Genomic DNA, 22550 nt, shown 5'->3' on the forward strand with positions numbered 1-22550 from the left:
TTGGTGCCAGTTTGGCTTTGGGAAGTGCTTTGAGCTTCTTCTCAGTCCAAACACTCAGCTAGTCATTGCTGGTTGTCATATAAAATCCATTTTTTTTTTTTGGTCACACGTCACAATCTAATCAAGAAATGGCTCATTGTCATTGCATATAATAAAAGAAGACAATACTTCAAAATGACACTTTTTTTGATTTTCAGTCAGCACATGAGGTACCCGCTTACCAAGTTTTTTCACCATTCCGATTTGCTTCAGATGCTGAATGACTGTAGAATGGTCAACACTGAGTTCTTGGGGAACATCACGTGTAGTTTTAAGAGGATCAGCTTCAATGACTGCTCTCAATTGGTTGTTGTCAACTTCCTATGGCCAGCCACCATGCTCCTTACCTTCAAGTCTCCCATCTCTGTTGCAAAACTTCTTGAACCACCACTGCACTGTATGTTCTTTAGCAGTTCCTGGGCCAAGTGTGTTGTTGATGTTGCAAGTTGTCTCTGATCCTTTACAACCCATTTTGAACTCGAATAAGAAAATTACTTAAATTTGCTTTTTATCTAACATCATTTCCATGATGTTAAAATAAATTTGAAATAAACAGCAAGTAATGAATCATTAGAAAAAAAACAAAAAGTGAGAAATGCAGGTTAAAATGATGTAAAATATAACCACATTTATTTAAGAATGTATTCCAACATCAAATGGAAAATTTCAACAATGAAAACTGCAATTACTTTTGCACCAATCTTAGTATTTATTTTGATGTGTGCATACTCATTTGCTCAGTTGTATCCAATTCTTTGCGACCCCATGGGCTGTAGCCCACAGGCTCCTCTGTCCATGGAACTTTGCAGGCAAGAATATTGGACTAGGTTGTCATTTCCTACTCCAGGGAATCTTTCTGATCCAGGGATCAAACTTGGATCTCTTCTGTCTCCCGCATTGGCAGGTGTAACTCTTTTCCATTGCACCACCTGGGAAGATGCACACGCATATACAAGTTGGTTATGGACACACAAGTGCATAGGACCTCTAAAATATTACCTTTATTTCTACCGTCACTGATCCACTAAGTTTCTTAAGCTTCCTTGCTCTGGAAAAGAGAGTCACTCCTTGAAGAAAAATAAAACTGTTTCTCAAATTTGAATTATAAAATACTCCTGTTTCTTTAATGCTCCTTAAATGAGGTTCCAGTTTTGGTATAAATAAAAATGACATAACTTATGCTAGATTTTTTTCTGCTATGAATTATACTGGAAAATCAGTATATTGGATTAGCTTAAACCATGCTTTCTCTATTTAATATACAAGTAAACAGCACATTATTTAGTCTCTTTATCCCTCACTTTTTCTCTCTTTCAAAATAGGAGACAATTACTGGGAAATGAACTAAGTTTTATAATCTCTGCAAAGTTCCCTGCACCCTATCAGTGCTCTGTCAATGTTCAATAGCTTATAGATGCCTCTAGTTTATGGGAAATATGGAAAGTATTTTAGGAAAAATATTAAGAGTTACACCATGTTGATGTTTACCTATTTATTAAAAACTTTTTTTCTTGAAAAGGAACCTGGTTAAACAGCAAGCCCAATATTGCTAAGTCATACAGATTCAAATGTTTTTAGTTGCTCCCAAACTGAAGTAAATATTCAATAAATGTTCATGTACATGGATCTAAATAGGCTGAGTTTCTCCCTCCTGTTCTATGTTTTTCCTTTTTTATTTTTTTTTAAACATTTTATTCTAATCTTCCAGCTGCTGTCTCCATATCCGGAATGAGCTATTAGTCCAAAATGGTGAGTGTTCAGATCCCTTTATTACTATTCCCAAAGCAGAAATTGGGGGCTGATAGTCACAGCTAAACACAAGTTTCTTACCTCCCTTGGGACACTGAGATGCTTGTTTGTCTCTAGTATTTTATAGAAACATCAATCACAAGCAAATGTAATTTCAAAGATAAGCAAACAGAAGAAAGCAAACAGAAAGAAAGACATAGCAGGGAATTTGATGACATTTTATATTGTCTGTCTTCAGGGAAAGGTCACAAGAAACTGGATTTTATTTCATCTTCTTTCCAAAGGAAGGAAAAACCACCATGTGGTACTGTCAAGTGTCCCAGGTTCCATGGAGAAGATCTTCTTGAGGGGCTTTTATGAATTCAAAGGCAACAAAAATCGAAACAACATAAACTGAAGATGGTAGGTGATCACAAATGTTTTGAATAAATATAAATACCTTACTTTTATCCTCAGACATAGGCATTATGTGTCAGATAATTATTGACTTTTTAGTGAACAGTGGAGAGCAGATGTTTTTACACACTCATATATACAGGTGGTGATAGTAGCAAAGAACCTGCTTGTAAATGCAGCAGATGTAAGAGACGTGGTTTCAGTCCCTGGGTGGGGAAGATCCTCTGGAGGAGGGCATGGCAACCCACTCCAGTTTTCTTGCCTGGAGAATCCCACGGATAGAAGAGCCTGGCGGGCTAGCACAACTGAAGCACCTTAGCACACAGCACACATACTTTCATCCTCAGACATAGGCATTATATGTCAGACAATTAATGACTTTTTAGGGGACAGTGGAGAGCAGATATTTTTATACACACACATACACACTCATATATACACTAGCTGGAGTCATAAGGAAACATGCTTTTGATGTTCTGTGATGATATCATGAAAGAATTTCCAGCCTGATCCAGCCTCCCTTGGGGGCCAAAAACTAGTGACAATAAGAATTCTGACAGGTGAGTGGACATACCACTTTGAAGATATTTGTCCAGTTTAAGTGAACTTGAAATTCAGTTTTCACAGGTGTTAGCTTGGGGGCAGGTAGGGGCAGGTAGTGGCAGGTGGCAAAACTGCTCAAGGTCAGGGTCACATAGATGCTGCTCCCTGCACAGGACCTCAGTGCATTAAGTCCTTGACTACAGAATGAATTGGAAGAACACTGAATAAAAATTACCTGTTTTGAAACTGACATTAGGTTCATGTGAAAGGAAGCGTCTCCATTTGTTCTTAACAAACCAGAGCACAGCATTTGCAGACGGCAGGCCTGTCATCCAAGTGGCTCACAAAGGCTGTCAGCAGTCTTTCAGTGTAAAGGTGTCCTCTGGAGCCTGGAAGAAATGAATGCAAACATACCACCCACCATCAAAGCCTCAAGGAATACGAGCAGATGTCACGTAGAGAAAAGCGGCTTATTGTCAAAACTGCCAACAGTCAAGAAAACAGGACAACAGGAAGGCACACCATCTGAGTAAACAGCTGAATCAAAGGTGCAAAACTTTCAGATATTGGATTTATCAGACAGACAGTAAAATGACTGAGTTGAGTATTCTTAAAATATTTCCTTTTAAAAAGAGAGTGTTAACATATAGGAAAAGTACTATAAACTTTAAACTTTAAAATCAGGCTTGAAGAAGAATACATATAACTGTCAGAAATTAAAAAAATAAATTGAAATAAAACTGTGGCTAGATTTAATGGATAATTAGCTATTTCATGAGATTATCCAGATGATGATGTACCAGATGATGGGTCTCAGAAATTTATTCTTAAAGTAGGACAGTGAGAAAATATCATAGAAAAGAGATGGGTAGAAGAGAGAAAAAATTCTAATATAATTCACATATTTGGAGTTCTAAAAATAGAAGTGAAAGAATGAGGTAGTAGCAAATTTGAAAATAATCAGGCTAACAATTGAGAAAACAGTGGAATGATTTAGTGTGATGAGAGAAAGTATATGTCAATCTAGAATTATATAGTGAGCAAAAATAAATTTGAAGAAACAACAAAGAAAAAGAAAAAAGCATACTGTCAGATGAAGAAAAGTGTGAGTTTGTTACAAAAGATATACATTTTAAAAAATTCAAAAGATGGATTCCAGACAAAAGGAAACCAATTTTATATGGAAGGTGCCCAAAAGAATGGAAGACAAAGAAAGCCGTAAATATGTGAATAAATATAAACAGCCTTAGATGCAAAAACAACACTTTTTTTTTTCTTTTCGTTTAAAGAGGGTAGAACTATGATAGTCAATAATTACATATAAATCAGGAGGACTTGATCAGATTGAAAGGTTTAATAAGATCATTGTTTAAAAACAGTGAAAATTGTAATTTTGGATTTTGATACCTAGGCAGGTTGGAAATGCTAAGGTAACCAGTGAAAGACTAGATGTAAAAGGCTTAAATTTCAAATCCATAGAGAGAAAAATGAGAAAGAAAATCTATCCAATCAATATTTTGGAAAAAGTAAAACAAGCAAAATAGAAACAGATAAGATGGGATACAGAGAAAGCACAAAAATAAGATAGTAGAAATTATACAGTTATCCCTCCTGTATGAGCTCTCAAAAGTTAGGTATTTGTAATAATGACTTGCATATGTTTCATCAACAGTTATTATCCAAAATGAAAGCCAACTAACATATATGTACATATGTATCAACAAAAATGTTAAGTTCTGTGTAATTTCAGTAAAGAAGTTTTCCTGTTCTTGCAGAAGTATCTTCTCTGTTTTTCCAATAAGGTCTAATCTCTTGCTAATATTATTTTCCTGTGGGTTTAGCTTCTGGTTGTTTCTGTCGGTTACTTAGGGGCACTAACTCCTAGATCCAGTTTAGATAGTATGCCTACCATGTTTAACATGTGATTTCTCTGTTTAGTTCTACAACAGTACTTATTCATTATTAAGCATAGAGAGTCAAGATAATTTGCATTCAATACTCCACAGAATAAACACACAGTATATTCAATAACATCCATTAAGTACAAACTGGTTAGATAAATTGGGTTTAAAATATTACTTACAATGCAGAAATCTTTCATGCTTTGTTACATGAGTTTCAGAGTGTTTTAATGATGTCTGGGGAAATTGATCTCATATTTTGTATTATTATTTTTCCCTAATTTTATTTGCAAGAATATGAAGGTACTATAAAACATAATTAAAGATTCATTTAGAAGACCAGATTTTTAATCTTAATTAAAAAATAAAAGACTCACCTAAAATTTCAGGATACAGTTTGAACATGGAAGGGTAGAACAAAGACACATTCAGAAAGAAAAAAAAGACACATTCAGCAAGCAATAGTTTAAAGTGAAACTCTGTAAATGGCAGACAAACAGATATTAAGGCGAAAAAAAAAAGCTAATAGAGGTAAAAGGGTAATTATAAAGTCGAGAAATGTTTCAATTTACTAGCAAGATTTAGGAGTTTAATTTGTAAATACCTGTTTAATAATACAATCTTTATGCATGAAATGAAAAGGATGAAAAACATATTAATACATTATCAGAACTGGGAAATTTGTCTGGTAATTGGCAAGACAAGACACAAAATCGTGAGAGTATAGAAGATCTGACTACCTCAACTAACAACCTTAGCAGATCAATTGCAAAACATTCAGCTGTTCAAGGGCACTTAGAACTATCATGAAACTAACCACGTAGTGTGCTGGAAAGCCAGATTCACCAAACATTAAACAACTGAAGGGTTGTTATTGAATCACGCAAAGACGCTGGGATTCTTGGCCTCTGGAGGAGAAGAATTCAATCCTGGGCCAGAGACAAGGCTTGATCGCTCAGAGCTTTTGTGTAATAAAGTTTTATTAAAGCATAAAGGAGATAGAGAAAGCTTCTGACATAGGCACCAGAAGGGGGCAGAAAGAGTACCCCCCTGCTAGTCTTCAGCTGGATATTATATAGTCACTAGCAGTCTGTTAATTAAAAAAAGGAATGTCTTAAAACTCAGAATGGCAGCAGGCCCCTCACCCGTAAGATGCATTTTGGGATAATCTTGGCACCAAATGGTTTATCCTGGGCCATAAAATGATTGACTTGAATCTTGAAAAGGGGCAGATCACCATACAAATAGTTTCATTTACATGGATTAGGGGAACAATATCTGAGTATAACATACTGGTTTGTCAAGTAGGTTCTGAGCCATGAGGCGGAACCTGACTTGAAGACAGAGTTTGGGGTAAATGCATAGCACATTAGCATAGCTTAAGACAAACATTTCCATAAGAGAAATGCATTGGTTATCTCATGGTTTGAGAATAGTTAACTTCAGGTGAAACCAGGTGTCATTACGGCAACACAGTATTTTAAGAGACTGCTACTGCTAAGTCACTTCAGTCGTATCCGACTCTGTGCGACCCTATAGATGGCAGCCCACCGGGCTCCCCCATCTCTGGGATTCTCCAGGCAAGAATACTGGAGTGGGTTGCCATTTCCTTCTCCAATGGATGAAAGTGAAAAGTCAAAGTGAAGTTGCTCAGTCGTGTCAGACTCTTAGCCACCCCATGGACTGCAGCCTACCAGGCTCCTCCGTCCATGGGATTTTCCAGGCAAGAGTACTGGAGTGGGGTGCCATTGCTTTCTCCGATTTTAAGAGAAACTTCCTTTTTAAAGAGAGACCTCCTTTTAAATTTGTATAGAGAAGGAAAAAATATCGCTAGTTTGTTTCCTCCTGCCGCTTAAGAGAGATAAAAATGTCTGACTCTTGCAGGCTATTTCCTCCGTTTGGAGAACCCTGGCCTTCCTGCCTGTTACCCTCTCACAACTGGGGTTATGTAGGACACATGCTCTGACCACAGTGGGATGGTCAGAAATAATTAACAAGATAAGGCATAACTAATACATTTAGAAATTTAACATTTCTATCATAGGTCAAGTAAGAAATCATGAGGAAAGTTACCTAGTCCATGATGAAAGTTACCATACTTAACAACATGGTAATGAAAATGCTGTATATCAAACTCATGTGATGAAGCTGATGTGGTTCCAGGAAGGATTACAGAGTTTTAAATCATTATGTTATAAAATAGAAAAGCCTCAAATTAAATGACCTTAAGAAATTAGATAAAATCTGCATTCACCTCCAAAAATAGGAAATAATAGATGACTGCAAGGAGATCCAATCAGTCCATCCTAAAGGAGATCAGTCCTGGGTGTTCATTGGAAGGACTGATGCTGAAGCTCCAATACTTTGGCCACCTGATGAAAAAACTGACTCTTTGAAAAGACCCTGATACTGGGAAAGATTGAGGTCAGGAGGAGAAGGGAACGACAGAGGATGAGATGGTTGGATGGCATCACCGACTCAATGGACATGGATTTGGGTGAACTCCAGGAGTTGGTGATGGACAGGGAGGCCTGGCATGCTGCAGTTCATGGGGTTGCAAAGAGTTGGACATGACTGCGCAACTGAACTGAACTGAATAGAAAGAAAACAGACATACAATAGAGAGAATAAACAAAGCCAAAAATTGATTATTTGAAATAAATAGCAAAGCTGACAAACTCTGGCAAGACTGAACAAGGAAAAAAAGTGAAAAAATTAATATTGATGAAAAGGGAGGAGGGTATAACTAGATATTCTGTGTAGTTTAAAAGTAATTAGTTAATATTCAAATATTATTCTAATGAATATAAAATGTTAGATAAAATGAACAAATTCTCAAAAATATAAATTTAACTTTCAGAAAAACGGGACAAAAAATAGAATTTTCACTAGGAAGAAACTGAATCAGTAGTTAAAATTCTCCCCTCCTGTGTACCTTCCCAAAGAGGCTCAGATATTTTAATTCTAATTTCCATAAAACATTCACTAGATCAATTAATTCCAGCCTTACACAATCTATTCTAAAGTATAGAAGAAGAGGATGTATTCCTAACTCATTTTATGTGACACTTTTTACCTTGATTTCAAAATATAGATATTACAAGAACATTATGGGTAAAACTAACCTCTAAAGAATAATTGAGTAAATTTAGCAAGATTGCTGAACACACAAAGCAGCAAAATCTTAAATCATACCTCTATACATTAGCAACAAAAAGGTAGAAAATGAAATCAAACAAATATAACCTTTACCGTATTTTAAAACTTAAGTATCTAAGAATAAATTATCAAAAAGTATGCAAGCCATTCATGGAGAAAATGTTCAAATGTAATAAAACAGCATTAACTAAGACCTAAATACATGAAGAGAAACACAGTGTTTATAGTGTGGAATATATATTGAAAAAATCAGCTTTCCCTTTAGTAAATCTGTAAAATGAATGTTATTGTATCAATAATAAAATGTCCGAGGATTTTGGCTTGTTTTCATGTACACTTTATTGTAATGAAACTTATTAAACCAATGTATTCTAGAATTTAAGAGCTTGTAGTCCAAAAGAGCTGATATCTAGTCATGTCAGACTCTTTGCGACCCCGTGGACTGTGTAGCCCGCCAGGCTCCTCTGTCCATGGGATTCTCCAGGCAAGAATACTGGAATGGGTTGCCATTTCCTTCTCCAGAGGATCTTCCCGACCCAGGAATCGAACCCGGGTCTCCCGCATTGCAGGCAGACACTTTACCCTCTGAGCCACCAGGGAAGCCCTAAAGAATAATTACTAAAGTCTAATAATCAAGCCAGTGAACAAAATAGAAGAGGGCCAGAAACAGAAATGAAGCACACAGAAACTTGATGATGATAAGCTGGCATTTTATATGAATGGAGAGAAACAGACTTTTAAAGAGAAAGGATTGGGATAGTTATGGGGAAGATGAGCTAGGGCCTAAACCCAGCACAGAAGTAATTACCAATTGATGTGCTGATGGAGAATATCTTTATGCCCACAGCATAGAGAGGGCTTTCTAAAACAAGGTCCTTACATGAATTAATGGATACATTAAAAAAAAAGAATTTCTGCTCAAAATATTCCTAAGTTAAGACAAACCAAATTCAGGAAAAAAATAGAGTTCAGGATGTATAAAGAAATCACAAAAATCAACAGGAAGAAGACAAACAATCTAATAAAATGGGCCCCAAAATGAGAAAAAGTAAAGTCATTTCTCTTGAGAAAAACAAGCCAGAAAATATAAGATGTTCCATCTCACTAAGACTCAGGTGAATGGAAATATAAGACTGTAATGAGAAGTTCATTCATACCCACTAGATGCTTTGGCCTTGAGTATGGAGCCAGCAAACTACGATGTGCTCCTAGTGGAAGTAAGTGTGAACTGGAATCGAAAATATGTTCAACTGAGTTGAAGACGCACAAATTCTAGGACCTGTAGATTTCCACGCTTGTCTCTATTCCTAAAAACCACACTCTCAAGGATCCCATGAAATGTGAATGAGAATGTCATTAGAAGCACTGCTTGTCACCAGAGAAAAGCTGCACACAACCCAATAGTCGAGTGAATCAACAAACTATGGAATATTGGTAAAAAGAACCAGTAAATGACAGGAAAATGAGTGAATTATAACCAGATTCAATATAGAAGAATCTCAGGAGCAAAAAAGCCACATTCAAGAACACACTTGATAATTCCATCTGTATAAAGGACTGAAGTAAACAATGGCGCTTCCCTGGTGGCTCAGATGGTAAAGAATCTGCGTGTGATGCAGGAGACCCAGGTTCGATCCCTGGGTTGGGAAGATCCCCTGGAGAAAGGAATGGATACCCAGTCTAGTATTCTTGCCTAGAGAACCCTATGGACAAAGGAACCTGGCAGGCTACAGTCCATGGGGTTGTAAAGAGTCAAATATGACTGAGCGACTAACACACACACACACACACACAAAGTAAACAATATGCTGCTTGCATATATATGCTAGGCAACAACCTTAAAAAGCAAAGAAAAGATACAGGAAATATGATGGTTATCTGGGCTAGAGGGGAGGCCAAGACTCAGGATGGGATGGGAGACCAGCTCAGGTCTAGAAAAAGGTGCGATGCTGAGTTGTAGAACAGAGGGTGTTTGTCCACATATTGCATCATTACTTTTGTATTTCACATATATTTGATTCTTCTTCCTGGGATCCACACAATATTTAATAAAAATAATGGAAGAAAACTACATTCATAGGTGCTGTATGCCACTCACATCCATCCTATGGTAACTGGAGATCTTCTTCTAATCCTTTATCGCTTATGAGACATCCCTGTGTAGCTGAGAACATCCCTGGTCTGGCAGAGCTCATCTGACTCCAAATAAGTCCACCCTGGGGCAGCTTCTTAAACATATTTTCTCAATGCAAAACCATCTTGGCAAGGAGAAGAAATGAGCAACAGGGGGATGACAGCACAAAAATCATTACTGTTCTCCACCTCCTGAAGAATGTGGTGAATAGAGAGTTAAAACCCTGGAGGACAAAGTACAGCACAATCGTTGAGTGAATTTGTTGTCTGGGGATATATAACTATGGTTAACTGGGACACACTTCCAGACGATAGGGAAGGGGATTGAATCTCAGACATTCCACATCATCCTGTGTCTTAAACTATACTTCTTTTTACGTGAAAAACATCTTACTGTTTTCAGTGAACATTATGAGCTACTAACTACTGCTGTTTTATTTTTACAGTTTATTAAATAGGAAGTTCCGGGTTTTTTATTTTACTTTTATGTGGGTCCTTATATTAGTGTGATTTTAATTGTTTCTCTCCTCAGGAAGCTTACAATCTATAATTCTTCACTTAAGGTATAATGACTAACCAAGGAGATGCATTTAAATGGCACTTAGCTATTGCCTTCATAAAAATTTATTTTTTTATTAATTTATTTTTATATTGAAGGATAATTGCTTTGCAGAATTTTGTTTTCTGTCAAACCTCAACATGGATCAGCCATAAGTATACATATATCCCCTCCCTTTGAACCTCCCTCCCATCTCTCTCCCCCTCCCACCCCTCTAGGTTGATACAAAGCCCCTGTTTGAGTTTCCTGAGCCATACAGCAAATTCCCGTTGAGTATCTATTCTACATATGCTAATGTAGGTTTCCATGTTACTCTCTCCATACATCTCACCTGCTCCTCCCCTCTCCCCATGTCTGTAAGTCTGTTTTGTTTCTCCACTGCTGCCCTGTAAATAAATTCTTCAGTAACATTTTTCTACATTCTGTATATATACGTTAGAATACAATATTTATCTTTCTCTTTCTGACTCACTTCACTCTGTATAATAGGTTCTAGGTTCATCCACCTCATTAGAACTGACTCAAATGTGTTCCTTTTTATGGCTGAGTAACATTCCATTGTGTATATGTACCACTACTTATTTATCCATTCATCTGTTGATGGACATCTAGGTTGCTTCCATGTTCTAGCTATTGTAAATAGTGCTGCAATGAACAATGGGATACATGTGTCTCTTTGAATTTTGGTTTCCTCAGGGTATTTGCCTAGGAGTGGGATTGCTGGGTTATATGGTGGCTTTATTCCTAGTTTTTAAAGGACTCTCCATACCATCTTCTCCATACCATATATCTCCATGGTGGCTGTATCAATTTACATTCCCACCAACAGTGCAAGAGGGTTCCCATTTCTCCACACCCTCTCCAGCATTTATTGTTTGTAGACTCTTTAATGATGGTCATTCTGACTGGCTTGAGGTGACATCTCATTGTAGTTTTGATTTGCATTTCTCTAATAATGAGCAATGCTGAGCATCTTTTCATGTGTTTGTTAGCCATCTGTATGTCTTCTTTGGAGAAATGTCTGTTTAGGTCTTTTTCCCACTTTTTGATTGGGTCATTTGTTTCACTGGATTTGAGTTGCACAAGCTGCTTCCATATTTTGGAAATTAATCCTTTGTCAGTTGTTTAATTTGCTATTATCTTTTCCCATTCTGAGGGTTGTCTTTTCACCTTGCTTATAGTTTCCTTTGCTGTGCAAAACCTTGTAAGTTTAATCAGGTCCCACTTGTTTACTTTTGCTTTTATTTCCATTACTCTAGGAGGTGGGTCATAGAGGATCTTGCTTTGATTTATGTCATTGAGTGTTCTGCCTATGTTTTTCTCTAAGAGTTTTATATTTTGTGGTCTTACATTTAGGTGTTTAATCCATTTTGAGTTTATCTTTGTGTATGGTGTTAGGAAGTGTTCTAATTTCATTATTTTACATGTAGCTGTCCAGTTTTCCAAGCATCACTTACTGAACAGGCTGTCTCTGTCCTATTGTATATTCTTGCCCTCTTTGTAAAAAAATAATGTACCCATAGGTGTATGGGTTTCTTTCTGGGCTTTCTATCTTGTTCCACTGGTCTGTATTTCTGTTTTTGTGCCAGTACCATACTGTCTTGATGACTGTAGCTTTGTAGTACAGTTTGAAGTCAGGAAGCTTGATTCCTCCAGCTCCATTCTTCTTTCTCAAGACTGCTTTGGATATTCAGGGTCTTTTTTGCTTCCATATGAATTGGGAATTTGTTGTTGTTGTTGTTGTTCTAGTTCTGTGAAAAGTGTCTTTGTAATTTGATAGGGATCACATTGAATCTGTAGATTGCACTTGGTAGTATAGTCATTTTCACAATATTGATTCTACCTACCCGGGAACGTGGATTATCTCTCCAACTGTTTATGTTTTCTTTGATTTCTTTCATCAGTGTCTTATAATTTTCTGAATACAATTCTTTTGTCTTCTTAGATAAGTTTATTCCTAGATATTTAATTGTTTTTGTTCCAATGGTGAATGGGATTGATTCCTTAATTTCTCTTTCTGACTTTTCATTGTTAATATATAGAAATGCAAGTGATTTCTGTGTATTGATTTTGTATCTTGCAACTTTACTAAATTCACTGATTGGCTCTAATAATTTTCTGATACTATCTTCAGGGTTTCCTATGTACAGGATCATGTCATCTGCAAACAGTGAGAGGCTTACTTCTTTTCTGATCTGGACTCCTTTTATATTTCTTTTTCTTCTCTGATTGCTGCAGCTAGGGCTACCAGAACTACTTTGAATAATAGTAGGGAAAGTGGACACCCTTGTCTTGCTCCTAATCTTAGGGGGAATGCTTTCAGTTTTTCACCATTAGGAATAATGTTTGCTGTAGGCTTATGGCCTTTACTATGTTGAGGTAGGTTACTTCTATGCCCATTTTTTGAAGAGTTTTAATCATAAATGGGTGCTGAATTTTCTCAAAGGCTTTCTCTGTATCTATTGAGATGATCATGTTGTTTTATTCTTTCAATTTGTTAATGATGTATCACATTGATTGATTTATGTATATTGAAAAATCCTTGCATCCCTGGAATAAACCCAACTTGATCATGGTGTATGAGCTTTTTGATGTGTTGCTGAATTGTTCTTGCTAAAATTTTGTTAAGGATTTTTTCATCTATGTTCATCTATGCCTGTAGTTTTCTTTTTTTGTGTTATCTTTGTCTGGTTTTGGTATCAGGGTGATGGTGGCCTCATAGAATGAGTTTGGAAGTGTTCCTTCCTCTGCAATTTTTTTTGAAAGAGTTTAAGAAGGATAGGCATTAGCTCTTCTCTAAATGCTTGATAGAATTCTCCTGAAGCCGTCTGGTCCTGGGCTTTTGTTTTTTGGGAGATTTTTTATCATAGCTTCAATTTCAGTGCTTATAATTGGGTTGTTCATAATTTCTATTTCTTCTTGGCTCAGTCTTGGAAGATTGAACTTTTCTAATAATCTGTCCATTTCTTCCAGGTTATCTATTTTATTGCTCTATAGTTGTTCATTATAGTCTCTTATAATCCTTTGTATTTCTGTATTGTCTGTTGTAGCCTCTCCTTTTTCATTTTTAATTTTATTGATTTGATTCTTGTCCCTTTTTTTCTTAATGGGTCTGGTCAAATGTTTGTCAATTTTGTTTATCTTCTCAAAGAATCAACTTTTAGTTTTTTAATCTTTATTATTGTTTCTTTTATTTCTTTTTCATTTATTTCTGCTCAGATTTTTATGATTTCTTTCCTTCTACTAATTTTTGTTGTTTTTGTTGTTATTCTTCTTTTTCCAGTTGTTTTAGGTGTAAAGTTCAGTTGTCTATATGATGTTTTTCTTGTTTCTTGTGGTAGGATTGTATTGCTATAAGCTTTGCTCTTAGAACTGCTTTTGCTGCATCTCATAGGTTTTGAGTTGTGTTTTTATTGTCATTTGTTTCTATAAATTTTTTTATTTCCCCTTTTGATTTCTTCAGTATCCTGCTGGTTGTTTAGAAATGTATTGTTTAATCTCCATGTGTTTGTGTTTCTTATAGTTTTTTTCTTGTAACTGATATCTGGTCTTATAGTGTTGTGGTCAGAGTAGATGCTTGATATGATTTCAGTTTTCTTAAATTTACTGGGGTTTGATTTATCACCCAAGATGTAGTCTATCCTGGAGAATGTTCCATGTACACTTAAGAAGTTGTATTCTTCTGCATGTGGATGGAATGTCCTGAAGATATCAATGAGATTCTTTTCATCTAATGTATCATTTAAGACTTGTTTTTCCTTTTGATTTTCTGTTTTGATGACCTGTCCCTTTGTGTGAGTGGGGTGTTAAAGCCTCCTACTATTATTGTGTTGCTGTCAATTTCTCCTTTTATGTCTGCTAGTGTTTGTCTTATGTATTGAGGTGCTTCTGTGTTGGGTGCATAGATGTTTACAATTGTTATGTCTTCCTCTTGGATTGATTCCTTATGTCGTGTTCTTCCTTATCTCTTGTAACCTTTATTTTAAGGGCTATTTTGTCTGATATGAGGATTGCTACTCCAGCTTTCTTTTGCTCCTCTTTTGCATGGAATATATTTTTCTATCTTCTCACTTTCAGTCTATATGTGTCTTGAGGTCTTAAGTGGGTTTCTTGTATACAGCATATATATGGGTCTTGTTTTTGTATCCATTCAGCCCGTCTGTGTCTTTTGGTTGGAGCACTTAACCCATTTTTGTTTAAAATAATTATTGATATATATGATTTGGGAGAATGGCATTGAAACATGTATACTATCATGTAAGAAACGAATCGCCAGTCTATCTTCGATCCAGGATACAGGATGCTTGGGGCTGGTGCACGGGGATGATCCAGAGAGATGATATGGGGTGGGAGGTGGGAGGGGGTTTCATGTTTGGGAACTCATATACACCCATGGTGGATTCATGTCAATGTATGGCAAAACCAATACAGTATTGTAAAGTAAAATAAAGTAAAAATAAAAATTTTAAAAAAAGGAAAAGAAACACACACAAAAAATAAAATAAAATAAAATAATTATTGATATATATGTTCCCATTGCCTTTTTCTTAATTGTTTGGGGTTTATTTTGTAGGTCTTTTTTCTTCTTTTTTTATTTCTTGACTATATAAGTCCCTTTAACATTCGTTGTAAAGCTTGTTTTGTAGTATTGAAGTCTCCTAACTTTTCTTCGTCTGAAAAGCTTTTTATTTCTCCATCAATTTTTAATGAGATCCTTGCCAGGTACAGTAATCTTGGCTGTAGAGTGTTCTCTTTCAGTGCTTTAAATATATCTTGCCATTCCCTATTGACCTGCAGAGTTTCTACTGAAAGATCAGCTGTTAAACATATGGGGTTTCCCTTGTATATTACTTGTTGCCTTTCCCTTGCTGCTTTTAATATTCTTTCTTTGTGTTTAGTGTTTTTTAGTTTGATTAGTATGTGCCTTGGCATGTTTCTCCTTGGGTTTAACCTGTATGCAGCTCTTTGTGCCTCTTGGACTTTATTGACTGTGTCCTTTTCCATGTTGGGAAATTTTCAACTATAATCTCTTCAAAAATTTTCTCATACCCTTTCATTTTCTCTTCTTAATCTGAGACCCCTATAATTTGAATGTTGGTGCATTTGATATTGTCCCAGAGGTCCCTGAGACTATTCTCAGTTCTTTTCATTCTTTTTACTTTATTCTGCTCTTCAGAATTTATTTCCACAATTTTATCTTCCAGGTCACCGATTCATTCTTCCTCTTGAGATATTCTGCTATTGATTCCTTCCAGAGTATTTTGAATTTCAGTAACTGTGTTGTTTGTCTCTGTATGTTTATTCTTTTATTCTTCCAGGTCTTTGTTAATTGATTCACATATTTTCTCCACTTTGTTTTCAAAACTTTTGATCATCTTTGCTATCATTATTCTGAATTCTTTCTCAGGTAGTTTCCCTATTTCCTCTTCATTTATTTAGCCTGCTGTGTTTCTAGTTTGTTCCTTCATTTGTGTAGTATTTCTTTGCCTTTTCATTTTTTTTTTAACTTATTGTTTTTGAGGTCTTCTTTTCTCAGACTTCAAGGAAAGTTAAATTCTTTCCTTGAAAAAGGTTGAATTTTTTCCTCCTTTTGGTTTCTGCCCTCCTAAGGTTGGTTCAGTGGTTTGTGTAAGCTTTTTATAGGGTGATATTTGTGCTGAGTTTTTGTTTGTTTGTTTTTCCTCTGATGGGCAAGGCTGAGTGAGGTGGTGATCTTGTCTGCTGATGATTGGGTTTGTATTTTTACTTTGTTTGATGCTTAGATGCAGCCTCTAGCCCAAGGTGCTACTGGTGGTTGGGTGATGCCAGGTCTTGTATTCAAATGGTTTCCTTTGTGTGAGTTCTCACAATTTGTTACTCCCTAGGGTTAGTTCTCTGCTATTCTAGGGCCTTGGAGTCAGTGTTCCCACTCCAAAGGCTCAGAGCTTGATCTCTGGTTGGGAGCAAAAATTCCACAAGTTGTTTGTTATGGCATTATGTGAGATTAAACCAGATATCCAAAAATAAGAAACCAAAGATGAACCCTGGGCAAATGGCAGTTACAAAATCATGAAAGTAATAATTAAAATAATGGAATATACACATATACACACATGAGCAAAGTCAAAACAGTCCTAAATAAATAAAGTACAATAGACTGACTGGCAAACAAAGGAAACAAAAATTGTATTTACCAGTTAAAACAAAACTAACTAAAGCACAAACTGGATGCAAAACTAAAGCAAAATGTGAAGTGGGTTATAAAGCAATGAAAACAAACTAACAAATATGTTGAGAGGAAAGGAAAGAAAGAAAAGAAAGCAAGAATAGGTATGCAAAGTTAAATAGAGGTAGATGAAGAAGATTTATATACACTAAAGACTAACTACAAGGGGAGAAGAACAGTCAGAAAGGCAAACAGGCATAAATGTAGAAAAGTATAATAGGCTTAAAGAAATTAAAATTATCAAAAGAGAAAAGAATAAAAAAAGAAGAAGAAAGAAAAAAAGCCCAATGTAGAGGCAGAGGTTTATAACAACAATAAAAATGTGCCAGAATATACACATGTACAGATACACCCATAAGCAAAATCTAAATAGTCTAGCAAAAATAAAGTACAACAGATTGATCTGGTGAAGAAAGGAAACCCAAAATTATATCTACCAGTTAAAAACAAAATTAACTAAAGCACAAAGTAGAAAACAAAACTAAAGCGAGGTGTCAATTAGGGAACAAAGCAATGAAAATAAAACTAACAAATAGGTTGTGAGGAAAGGAAAGAAAGAAAAGAAAGAAATATTAGATATGCAAAGTTACGTAGAGGTAGATGAAGATTTATACACATTAAAGATTAACTGCAGGGGGAAAAGAATAGTAGGAAAAGCAAACAAAGAAATAAATGTAGAAAAAATAATTATAGGTTTAAAAATTAAATAAAGAGAGAGAGGGAAAAAAAAAAAAAAGGAAAACTCCACAGAACTGCAAAAGCCCAACATAGAGGCAGAGGTTTATAACAACAATAAAAAATGTGACTGAGGGAAAAAACATAGCTCAAGAGCTTAATTAGATTTCAAAGTGCTATTAAAATCAACCACTACAACAGAGAGGGGGGAAAGGAAAAAAAAAAAAGAAAAGAAAAGAAAAGAAAATCCAAAAGAATCTACAGAACAAGTGAAACAATAAGAATAATAAAATTTTTCTTGAGTCACTGCTGTCAGAGTCCTTTGCCTCACCGGGAGTCACAGTCCACCTCACCTCCTTAGGATGCCCTCCAGCACTGTGCTGACCTCTGGACCTTCCATAGGGGCAGCTCAGATTCTAATTTGGTTCTACTCCTGTGTGTTCTTGCCTTCAGTGTCCACAGAACTAGTGCATTTTCTTTTGTGGGAGCTCTCAGTGTCCTTTAATATATTCCATAGACCCAGAGTCTGCCTAGTTAATCTTGTGGATTTAATCTGCAGCTTGTACAGATGGTGGGAAGGTTTTGGGTCTTCTTCCTTGGCCACACTGCCCCTGGGTTTCAATTGTGGTTTTGTTTCCACCTCTGCATGTGGGTTGTCCACTGGGGTTTGCTCCTGAGGCTGCCCTGGAGAACTTGGGTTTGCCCCAGTGAGGGCCAGGTATCTAAGTGGTGTAGCTGCTTGGGTCACAGGGGTTCTGGCAGCACCAGGTACTCAGGGGGGTTGGCGACTAGGGTAGCAGGAAATATAGTGCTCTAGAAGGGTATGGCAACCAGTATTGGCCAATACACTCCAGTATTCTTTCCTGGAAAACCCCCTGACAGAGAAGCCTGGCAGGCCAGCCTACAGAGCTGAAAAGAGTTGGACAAGACCAAACCGACCCTGCACGCATAGACGCAAGACTTTTCTTTTGTCTGTGGCAGCTCTGCCCCAGTGAGAGTTGAGCATGAAGGTGGCATAGCTGCTTGGCTTGTGGGCACGCTGGTGGCACCAAGTGTGCAGGGACACGGACTGCCTCCACAGCAGGAGTTATGGCCCTATCTGAGTCTTTTTGTGAGCCTCTTATAGCTGGCTATCAGAGGGCCTCTTTGGCCAGTCTTTCTTCATAGCTCTGCCCGTCCAGGCACTTAGAGGGCTCCCTTGCCTGGGGTCCTTCTCTGTTGTTCAGCATGTCAGACACATAAAGGGGCCCCCCTGGCTGGGGTCCTACTCTGTAGGTTGGCACATCAGGCACTTAAAGGGGCACCCTGGGTGGGGTCCTGCTCTGTAGTTCAGTGCATCAGTCGTTTGATGGGCCAGCCTCTCTGTTGTTCACCTACCAATGCCAGCAGGTGGGGAGATAGAGGCTGTGGTGATGGCTCCACTCCCTACGCGTAACTCAGCAGTATCGCCTTGCTTCCATGGCTGCCTGGCTTTCCTCCACAGGCATTTCCCACCATGATCTCCTACCTCACATGCCCTTGATCTGTCTCTCCGTGGTCAACAGCAGCCTTCGACCAGGGATTGCTTTACAATCTCTGAACTCCAGCTCCTAGCCGGTGCACCTTCCAGGGAACCTCTGTCCAGGGTCTATATGGCTGTGGCAAGGACTGGCTGATTCTCATTCCATTTAGGCTGCTACAGATCAGCTGTTTCACTCTTAGCTTTAAATGTTTCTCCTCTGACTCAGACACTTGCCCCGCTGTGGGGATCGGACCTCTGCTTCCATTACCCCATCTGCTGAGGGCAGGTCCAGTCCTACTAACACTCCCGTTTTTCCCCCTAGTTCCTTCATCCTACTGAGTTTTGCATGGGTCTATATATTCTTTTCCGCTGGTCAGGTACTCCTCTCCGCTCTCAGCTGGTGTTTTGCATGCACGTCTGTGTCTGGAAGTGTATTCCTGTTGTATCCGTGGACAGGGATGTACTCCACGTCCACCTACTCCTCCGCCATCTTGTTCTCAAAATGTAATAATTTTTAATTGGAGGCTAATTGCTTTACAATATTTTGTTGGTTTCTGCCATATATCAACATGAATCAGCCTTAGGTATATGTATGTCCCCATCCTCTTGAACGATCCCTCCAAGCTCCCACTCCATCCCATCCCTCTAGGCTGTAGGACAGAACATCTGATTTGAGCTCCCTGCATCATACAGCAAATTTCCACTGGCTATCTGTTTTATACATGGTAATGCATATGTTTCAATGATACTCTCTCAATTCACCTCCCCATCTCCTTCCCCACCTGTGCCCACAAATCTGTTCTCTATGCCGGCATCTCCATTGCTGCCCTGCAGAATGGATCTGCAGGGTTGCTGTTGCTTTTTGAAGTTGCACTGCCTGGTAGAGAGATGCTTTCACTTAATTGTAGATCAAGGGGAGAACCTTCTTGTTTATATTCTTATATATACCTTCTTATATTTATAGAGATTTTCCTGGAGCTCACCAGGCAACTGAAGCCAATCTAATGAAGCAGTACTAATTTTGACCTTTCCTTTTAGCTAACTGGAAGGCACAGTTTTTAAACTAAAGGAAAAAACAAAACAAAACAAAACAAAAACGGATACACTATTTTAATTCAACTGCCTGAAAACTTTCAGTAGTAAATGAACTTGCGTGATTAATATGGAAAATAAGTCTTCTTTTCTTCAACTCCATGCTCCACTCTGTTTCAGCTGTCCTTGTGCCAAGAAGCTTTGGCAATCTGCACATCTTTCTTTTTCTTTTTTTTTTTTAACCTCAAAAGTAAATAACAAAACACAGACTCCATGGATTTGTGGCTGATTTTACAGAATATTATGGCATGGATAGCTGTGACAAAATTCTCCCAAAGTTTCCTGCTCCCACAAGTGGATCTTTGGAATACTTCCATCTTGTATATGTTTGTGCATGTATGTTTTATGTCTAAACTCGTACTACATTCAGTTCAGTTCAGTCGCTCAGTCGTGTTTGACTCTTTGTGACACCATGAATCGCAGCACGTCAGGCCTCCCTGTCCATCACCATCTCCCGGAGTTCACTCAAACTCACGTCCATCGAGTTGGTGGTGCCATCCTCTGTCATCCCCTTCTCCTCCTGCCCCCAATCCCTCCCAGCATCAGAGTCTTTTCCAATGAGTCAACTCTTCGCATGAGGTGGCCAAAGTACTGGAGTTTCAGCTTTAGCATCATTCCCTCCAAAGAAATCCCAGGGCTGATCTCCTTCAGAATGGACTGGTTGGATCTCATTGCAGTCCAAGGGACTCTCAAGAGCCTTCTCCAATACCACAGTTCAAATGCATCAATTCTTCGGTGCTCAGCTTTCTTCACAGTCCAACTCTTGGACCCATACATGACCACTGGAAAAACCATAGCCTTGACTAAATGGACTACATTAACATGATTCAAATTTTCAAAAATATTTTAAAAAATGATGTTTAGTGGTCCTCAGAATACTGAAATGGTAACTAAAAAAGCTAGATGAAACGTTTAAAATTTTTCTAAAAGCTAAAAGGGCTAACAAGATAATGAAGAATTACCTGGCCAAAATTAGGAGAAACTGAAAATTAAGAAGGTTAAGCTGAAAACTAAGCTGCTTTTAAAGGTATTTGTCCATTGAAAGAAACAGCTGTGGAACTGAGCTCTGGTTTTGGCAGCCTGCTGAGGCAAAGGGATAGACTTCAGAAGTCAATTCCTACCCAAATGCAGAGTCTGAAAGGGGCTATAGCCTCTGAAGAAGGGGTGAGGCAGAAGGAAAGAGGTCCTTACCTGCACCTTCCTCAAATGATGCTCTCATAGTGTCCCAAATCCACTGGTGAAAGCAAATGAAAACCTTCTTTTCAGGCCTTGAATTATTCCTGCAATTATTTTTTTTTCAGATATGATGATCAGATGCACAAAAATGAAGATATCATTAATTAGAACCAGCAAAATACACAACAGAAAGATTATAATGAATTCAGATATAATATTTAAATTAAGCATATATCATAAGATAACTTATAGTTACCAACTAAAAATATTAAAAAAGACATAAGAAATAAAAATTATTTTAAGAAAGATAATTATTTTAAAAATCAATCTTCTCATCCTAAAACTGTAAGTAAAATTAAAAATTCAATGTAAAGCTTTAACAATTGAATACAAATAGCTGAAAAAATTAGTGAGGTAGAAGACAAGTTGGAATAAATTTTCCAGAAAGCAGCATTGAGAAAAGACGGAAAATGCATAAGACACACTGAGAAACACAAAATATAGACAGAGAAGACCTGAAATAACTGGGGTAGGAATTCACCGTATGGTTTGTCCCTCTAGACCAAGGAGGCCATGGAGAGAGGTGTGTGTGGTTATAAAAAGGCAACAGGAAGTATACCTTTGGTATCGGGGCTCTTCCACATCTTTACTGGGATAAGTGAAGTTGCTCAGTCTTGTTCGACTCTTTGCAACCCCATGGACTGTAGCCCGCCAGGCTCCTCCATCCATGGGATTTTCCAGGCAAAAGTAGTGCAGTGGGTAGCCTTTCCCTTCTCCAGAGGCTCTTCCTGACCCAGGGATTGAACCTAGGTCTCCCGCATTTCAGGCAGACTCTTTACTGTCTGAACCACCAGGGAGACACTATATAAAACCAAACACAAGTACAGGTAAAACTGGAGTGACATGAATAAGAACAGAGGGTTGTACAAATGTTAATGCTGGTTGTTGAACTTCCACAAAACTTTAACACTGGGGAAAATTCGGGAATGTGGACAGGGAGATCTCTCTGTATTATTTCTTACAACTGCATGTGAATCTACAGTTATCACAATGAAATTTGAATAAAAGAAGAAGCAGACATCTTGACACATGACAACGACAATGCAGAATTCCTAAGGCAAAGAGAAAACCTTAAACACAGCAGGAGAAAAAATAGAAAAGGTAGATGACCTCCAAGAAAGAGCCCAGCAGCTTGACTGCCAGCTCACTCCTTCATGCAACCAAGGATGCTAGAAGCCAGTGGGAGAATGTCGTCAACATTTTGAGATATATAGCTGGCGAAGTTATCCTCTAAAATGGAGGTAGAATAAAATAAGGAGACATCTTCAGAAACACACAATTTGAAAGTGCTCAACACCCCACAAAACTGTATTAAAGACAAATTCTAAAGGATGTATTTTGCAGGAATAAAGATGACCTTTG

This window comes from Capricornis sumatraensis, chromosome 11 (genome assembly GCF_032405125.1).
Source record: "Capricornis sumatraensis isolate serow.1 chromosome 11, serow.2, whole genome shotgun sequence".
NCBI lineage: Eukaryota > Metazoa > Chordata > Mammalia > Artiodactyla > Bovidae > Capricornis > Capricornis sumatraensis.